Genomic DNA, 8,855 nt, shown 5'->3' with positions numbered 1-8,855 from the left:
TTTAACGTCCCCCTTCTGACCGGACGTGACTGCGAACTTGATACATCCCGCACAAACGCCCCACTTCGGCAAGCGTTTTACTGCCGGTCCATATTTCTATACCCGAGTCACCCTTGGGGTTAGTCTACAAGAAAAGGGTCCCACCTCATTTAGTCCGTTAAATGGAAGTCTATGCTCTGAAATTGAATGTGCATCCTATTTCAACAACTGTTTATAGTATGCAGGAAATAAATGCTCCTATAAATAAATGCTCCTTTATAAGTGATCAGAAATTTAATTTCGACCTATTAACAAAAATGTAAAGTATCTACCAGAAAATAATCCTACATCAATGATCCAGCAAGTCCGTTCAATAGATCAGCAAACATATGACCAGAACTTACATCCTTTAGTGAATTGTCCTACTGAACAGTCGCAGAGTTTCTCGACACTTGGTAAATGTATATAAATATCATATAGTCTATATAGTTTACGTTTTATAACATGTTTAAAGTATTTCAATGAAAATCGGTTTATAAAATGGTAAATGTTGGGCTGCGGCGGGTGGGCGGAGAAAAAAGCTTTTCTCAGCAACTACTTATCGTAGCCTCTTGATATGTTATATGCATCATTAGGAACGGGGTTTCATATCATTATACTTTTCGCTGTTTACTCCTTTTTTTAGGATTTTATTAATCCAATCAGTAATCAGAAGCCATTCCCAACCACACTTTTAAATTTGTCCTTGGAGATAATAGAAAATCAAAATTCTTGTACAAGATATGGGCAAATGATAAAGTAAGTGGTGTTTTACTGTAATAAGGTTTTCCATGGTATAGATAAAGGCAACAGTAGTATACGCTGTTCAAAATTCTTATATACCTATATGGAGTTATTTTCTTTCAGAACGTCAGGTTATTCTTTTTCAGAATCAACCCGGACGATACCATGTTTCAATGGTATATGCTCCAAGGCATAAAATAATGACCTATGTAAGGTCATTATTTTCCTTGATAAACATGCAATCTATGATTTACTTCAAAATTTTATTCGTCCAATAGTTTTGTGTTGCCTATTTTGAAATTTAGTTTCTAGATTCAACCGATGATAGATGTAAAAGAAACCGTCATTGTAGACCCGCAATTTAATTTTGGAAACAAATAACGTGAAGTTTTGTTGATTTATCACTATAATAAAGAAACATTATCATATAGGTCAGAAGAATTTTAATGTAGACTTTCATAAAATAAATCCAGATTTAACATATTCTTGTGAAAAATTTTGAAAATCTTATTGAGTCAAACTGAATAGTTTGATTGCTTAACGTCCAGTGGCAAATATTTCATGCATGTTCAGAACGAGACACACTGAATAGGAAATCATACTGTGACCTACATGTTTTAAATTCGTCTTCGTGTCAGTTCGTAACTTTTTAAAATTTATGTATACCTTTTACTCTATCAAATGATCAACTAATAAAATAATCTTATATTCTATTGAATAACATAAACGTAACTCGTGAAAGGGTCGGGTGCGAAGGGTCTATAATTTTATCCTGATTATCTTTTAATAAAATGTATTGCTATTCGAAAGACAATCCTTCTGAATTTTTCATTCGATTCAAGTAAAATGGTTAAATAAATAACAACTTTTCCGCGATAGTTATAACATAACAAAACGAAAAAAAACAACATACCCCTCCCCCTTTTCCATAAGCTAAGTGATAAAATAAATAACTTACAATGTGTCTTGTATTTGTCATACACCGTTATCGGATGGTTACAATACATTTGTGTCTTACTTCATGCAGTTACAGTAATATTTTTGTTGTGTATGGATAACAATTTTTAAAAGGTTTATATCTAAGTTATTTAGTGAGTTTTATTTCTCATTTTAAATGATCCGCAGGGCGTATTAAAACCTGAACGCATTAGAAAGGAATATCCCACCTTAGTGTTGTCGGTAAAAAAGGATACTAAATTTCACAAATCTTTATACAATTAATATTTTTTGACGGTATATAAGTCAGATAATGCATATTTTAAGAATCTTAAAATATGCATTATCTATAACATAAATCCATAGAAAAAGACAAAATTGGGGTAAAAAACTAAAAGTAAGAACACACATTAAATATAAAAGGAGAACAACAAAACAACATTAAAATGTTACACACAAAGAACGGACTAAGCATTAGACAAAATCATATGAGAATAACAAATATAACATAAAAAAACAAATACATGAATTTGGGATAGATAAGTACCTTGACATGTCTTATAGTAATGTCACTCAAAAATAACAAAACACAAACAACACAATGGAAACACAACGTTACAATATGACACACACAGATACCAACTAATATGAGGCAGGCATTACCTGTAAATGGGGACGAAGTTTGTATGAACTATTTTTGTAACTTAAATATTTGTTCAAAAAAGGAAACGGAAATACCGTACGTTTCCGATCTTGGTTCTGTTATTAGGGATTTTTTGTTGTGACGTTATTTAATTGATGACGTCATATGCAATGTAAACAAAAAAACGCTATCATCAGGTAACGTTTTTGATATAAAGAAATTATTTAAAAAAATGAAATTGGTGTTGCGTTCCTTCCTATTTATACTAGACTGATAAATAAATATTTTACTCAAAGATTCATTCAAACGAGACCGGAAACAGGAAGTATAATGAAGATTTCTGCGCAGGTCCGGGATTTTAAAACACGAAAAAAAAAAATTGAACGATTTTGAGTTCATTAGTACAATGAAAAGTTCGGGAAATTTTTCCCGATTTTTTTTTTTTATTGAATTTTCTACTGTTATCAATATAACAATGGCCATATTCCTGATTTGGTACAGGACATTTTTAAGGAAAAACGGTGGGTACAACCTGGTTTTCTGGCATGCCAAACCTCCCTCTTTTATGGCTATGTGTTATATTATGGATTGACTTGTCTTTTTTTATTCTTAAAGGTTCCGATTCAGTAGACAGTACTACCGATTACGACAGTATGGAACAAGACAAAATATGTGACGACCTGAGTGAACATGGTTCAGAATCATTCGAGATCATCACTGATTATGATGAAAAAAAGACTCACTGAAAATCTAAAAGACCGTGAGGAATTTAGTAAAACCAGATTATAGCTTCACCTCATCGCTTGAATATGCCACCAGTATTTATGAACAACATATGGTCTTTCTAGATGTGTCATTAGGAACAATTTCAGAAGACTGCTTAGTTGAAATAATTATGACGTCTTGAAAGGCTATTCTATTTTTTTTGTTTGACGCCTTATATCGACGTCATAATCTGAAGCCGGCATTTTTGGTTGGACTTTGAGAACAACTTTGAGACCCGATTTAGCCATCAAATTTTCATTGAAGGCCAAAAAAAATTGCATACATTAAAATTATTACCTTTAATGTGTGTTGTTTGTGCAAAATATTTCCAATTTATCCCTACAGAAATAATAATATAAGTAACAATTCCAGCCGAGGCTGACTGCAATATTTTGGGAATATTTCTGTGCGGTGTTATCATTTTTTGGAGGGATTCAGGTCCGGGTTTTTTTTAAGGTCGATGGGGGATAGGACCTAGGCTCGCGGATTTTTTATCGCAAACCGCCCATGCCGATTTTTTTCCATGGCTACCAAAGTTTAACGCTAACCCTCCGAAATTTTAACCGGCCGATACGGGTTAGCCCTAGGGGCTAAATAACCCCTAACCGCGCCCTAACCCTGCCAAAAATGTCAAACAGTTAAATTCAATGTAAATGACCAAAAACACAAAAAAAAAAAAAGAGGTTTTGACCAATCAAAAGCTAAAAACAGGGAGTATATAAAGGCTTGTTCGTCAGTCTTGCTTTCTTTTGCATACAGATTTTGAGCTTGCAACACTAAAAGGTCAGTATATATTTTCTTTCAAACATCTTAATTTTCCGATGGATGTTCACCATTTCTTTTGCAAAAATTAAAGCTTTGATTTTTTTAACTTTCTAGCTTTTTAAATTTATAAGAACAAATATTTTGATAGTAAGAAAATAAAAATAAAACTATCGGTACAGTAGTCATCATTGTGTAACAATTTTAAAAGGAACAACTTAATAAAACACAAAAACGTCTATCTACAAACACATTCATTGATTTGGGTGTCTGACGTCAGAAAATATTCAACGTCATATAAATATTTGTCGTTCAATGTACAAACACACAATTTTAAAATTTCACATATGTTAGCATACAGGGTTTTAGAAAATCTGATATTTTTCCGATGATATGGAATGATAAGAATAATGATTTTAACTTTTAATCCCCTTCAGATACAGTTTCAAATTTACAACATTACTTCCACAATCATTTTATAGTCTCTGTAAATTATGAAACTTATAGTAAGTGACTGTATAACATGGGATGGCGACGACTCTTTATGAACAAGCTACAGACAGACCTCGAGTATATCTTTATACTGATATATATACCTTGGATGGTCGTTCCTGCAGTCAGGCATGGCCGATTGATCTTCCTGGTGTGAATACAGTCGTCTGTAGCCATACAGTTCAACCGGAAGAGGACGCTTTCTGAGTTGTTCTTTGGACATCTCTAGATGGTCTGTCTGATGACCTGAAATATCTATATCAGAAGTGCTCTTTTTGAATTAACCTTCATCAGGAACATTCACACACACAAATAATATAGCCAAAACCTTAGGATGCTAATATTTAGTCATGATTTATAGGCTGGTGAAAGTAGGGTTTAGTTGTAATAAAGGACAGTTTTTTTTTCTTTCCATAAATTGGCGTTCATACGTTTATCGTAAAATATTTTTCAGTGGACTGCCTGGAATATCAATTATATGGTCATTTTATAAATTTTCTGTTTACAAAACTGAATTTTTCGAAAAACTAAGGATTTTCTTACCCCAGGAGTAGATTACCGTAGCCGTATTTGGCACAACTTTTTGGAATTTTGAATCCTCAATGCTCTTCAACTTTGTATTTATTTGGCTTTTTAACTATTTTGATCTGAGCGTCACTGATGAGTCTTATGTAGACGAAACGCGCGTCTGGCGTATAAAATTATAATCCTGGTACTTTTGATAACTATTTACACCACTGGGTCGATGCCACTGCTGGTGGACGTTTCGTCCCCGAGGGTATCACCAGCCCAGTAGTCAGCACTTCGGTGTTGACATGAATATCAATTATATGGTCATTTTTATAAATTTTCTGTTTACAAAACTTTGAATTTTTCGAAAAACTAAGGATTTTCTTACCCCAGGAGTAGATTACCTTAGCCGTATTTGGCACAACTTTTTAGAATTTTGAATCCTCAATGCTCTGAGCGTCACTGATGAGTCTTATGTAGACGAAACGCGCGTCTGGCGTATACAATTATAATCCTGGTACTTTTGATAACTATTGTCTTCATGTTTGGAACTGAAATAAAAGCTCATCAAATTACACTTGCCATTGTCTGCACAAAGTTTTCAGAGATAGATAAGGTAAATGCATGTACATTTCAGTTTTAAAACAGTTGTTGGCCATTCCGCAGATAAAACACAGAACTTACAAAACTAAGAATTTTTCGAAAAACTAAGGATTTTCTTATCCCAGGCATACATTACCTAAGCCGTATTCGCCACAACTTTTAGGATTTTGGATCCTCAATGCTCTTCAACTTTTAACTTGTTTGGTTTTATAAATATTTTGATTTGAGCGTCACTGATGAGTTTTATGTAGACGAAACGCGCGTCTGGCGTTCTAAATTATAATCCTGGTACCTTTGATAACTATTATGATCTTGCCGTCCCACATTCTCACCAAAAAGAATAATCTGAAAATATACCTTTTGACGTACTGGACTTTGACTTGTCAGAGAGACTTCTTTTGTAAGTCATTTGTAATTACAATAACAGGCAGTCTCCATGGCTTTACATTCATGTCATCTTCTATCTCCACGATAAATCTTACACCACTAGGACGTTCTGAAACAATCCCATCTCGTTGTATAAATTCTTGTAGTATAACAGGTGATGGACGCGTTCGGACTCGGTTAATGATCTCCAGCGAATTTGAAGCGACACCTATCTTGTTATTATGTATTCTTCTTCAACAATTTAGCTTGGCAAATGTCGCTCCCATTTTTCCTTTGTTTTGCTTTGTGTTAAGCGAACTACGGTTTCCAAGTCGTAATTGTGATCTTTAATGAATATCAATTATATGGTCATTTTTATAAATTTGCTGTTTACAAAACTTTGAATTTTTCGAAAAACTAAGGATTTTCTTACCCCAGGAGTAGATTACCTTAGCCGTATTTGGCACAACTTTTAGGAATTTTGGGTCCTCAATGCTCTTCAACTTTGTATTTGTTTTGGCTTTTTAACTATTTTGATCTGAGCGTCACTGATGAGTCTTATGTAGACGAAACGCGCGTCTGGCGTATAAAATTAATAAAATTATAATCCTGGTACTTTTGATAACCAATTATGTCCTTGTTTGTGATTTTTATGAATTGTCGTTAATTAATTTAAAACTTAAATGACCAATGTCTTATGGTTGCTTTCTAGAGGGATGCTACTAGTTTGTAGCAATGAAAAGCGTCTAGGTTTTACCAAACTTTCCGTACACAAGATGCATATCGAAAAAAAACAAACTAAGGAAAATGTATTTTTATACCTGCCCTTACACAACTTCACAAAGAAGTAAGACACTTGCCAAGACACCTTAGAAACTTGTATGATACGGAACCATCCGAGGATGAACTTATAGGTGTAATACCACCATTGATTTACCCTATTAGTCTTTGTTAAATTTGCACTTCTCAACAGAAATGTGCAGAAGTTATCAAATAAAAAAAATGAACTGTTTAAAAATGCCAACTGCTATCATTGCATTGTTTCGGAAACATTTTTTTGATACTTTTTGTTTTTTTATTATTAAATTGTTTTTTTAACCATCTTATAAATATTCACTTTAAATGCTTTATAATTATAAAGTATAATTATGTTGTGTTATCAAAGACTCAAGAATTATTAAAATAATATACTGAAAAATGCATCCTTGCTAAATAAGTAAAAAATCATATACTTCCGACAGTATTTATAAGTAAGGCAAGTAAACAAATGCAATATCAAAAACAGTCCAAAACTTTATAAAAAAAAGTTAAATAATGAATCCAACAGCATCACTACTTCCTTATATATGTATGGTAACGTTTCCTGACAGAGGCGTTTTGAAACATAGAAAATTTTGAAGTTAGAAGAAAAGAAGTATTTACAGTTTTATTGTAATTTTTACTACATGTTGTACTACTAGTATGAGATGATTCATAATAATCAATGGCACTTGTTACTTCTTGTAGATCCATATCAGCTTGTACTAAATTGTCTTCATTTTGAAAATCCATATCACTAGATTTAATCATACTGATTTACCACCAGATCCAATATCAGACAATATGTTGGACATTTTGATTTGTTGGTCTAAAGATGCTGCTAAATATTTGTATGCAGTTAACTTTTCGACCGGTTAATTCTACTTTCTCGGACATTAGTTCTGCTAATTCACCAAGTCTATTCTTGCGCATTGGCTGCATACTCTATCATATATTTGTTTTCTGAGTTTCTTAGGTGTCTTGGCAAGTTTCTTATTTTTCTGTGACAGTATAAAAGTCAGGTATAATAATATACTTTCAAATGTTTGTTTTTTCGTTTAGTATCTTTACTATTGAAACGAACTCTTGATTGCTTAATGTACTGTTTTCATGCATTTTGAACATTCTTTTCTGGTTCATTTCTATCCCCTTCCATATCTTTTTCATTTAGTTTTTAGGCCTATTGTTAAGTAAGTAGGAGATTGACTGAAAGTTTCCGCATATCTTTTAGTTATATAGAAATTACATATTTGTTATCTTCCTCAAGGGTGACTGGGGTATAGAAATATGGTCACTTGATCTTCTCCCGACCGGCAGTAAAACGATTGCCGAAGTGGGGCGTCCGTTTGGCTGTGCGGGATGTATCAAGTACACAGTAACGTCCGGTCAGAATAAGGACGTTAACACGTGTGAAGAGAGTGTCACACTCCTTGCACGTTAAGAACCCTTGCAACAACTCTTTGAGGGGTCCGTAGGTGGCATGTTGCAAGGCAAAAAATCTTTCCCTATTCAATATACCCTTATTTTTTATTGGCAGTTTAAATATCCCCGACCATCATCCATGATGGCCTCTATTATATTAACCTACCTATTGTATTTATTGCGAACTTGTAATCGTCCTGAATATGCATGAAACATTTGCCATTGGACGTTAAGCAACCAACAATCAATCATATTTGTTATCCTAATGATTTACCAGTAAATTAGACTATTTTTGCTCCTAGTTCCTAAACAATTTGGACAAAAAACTCCCAAAATCAATTCAAACCTTCCTTTTGGGGTCATAATCCTTGGGTTGAAATTTCATAAATTTCTATTAACGTACATTATACTTAAGTTATTGTACAAAAAAAAAAAAATGCTTATTTGGGAATTTTTTTTTGGCCCCTTATTCCTATATTTTCAATTTTTGCGACGGGAAAAAAGATGTGTGTTCAGGTGTAAAAAGGTCTACATCTCGTTTGACAAGGCGCGTTTTTGGCGTATTTAATTTTAAACCTGATGCTTTTTGTTATCTATTAATCATGTTTTTCTTTTTCTAATGTTATATTTAACTTTACCTAAAGTGCAAGGTTTGGCATGCCACAAAACCAATTTCAACCCACCACTTTTATTCCCCTTTAAAAGTGTCCTGTACCAAGTCAGGAAGATGGCCATTGTTATATTCTACTATTTATTTGTATTGTACTCCTGTAATATTATGTTGTCATTTCAATGT

The sequence above is a fragment of the Mytilus trossulus genome, chromosome 5, assembly GCF_036588685.1.
Source record: "Mytilus trossulus isolate FHL-02 chromosome 5, PNRI_Mtr1.1.1.hap1, whole genome shotgun sequence".
Lineage (NCBI taxonomy): Eukaryota > Metazoa > Mollusca > Bivalvia > Mytilida > Mytilidae > Mytilus > Mytilus trossulus.
Note: the sequence above shows the minus strand (reverse complement) of the source record.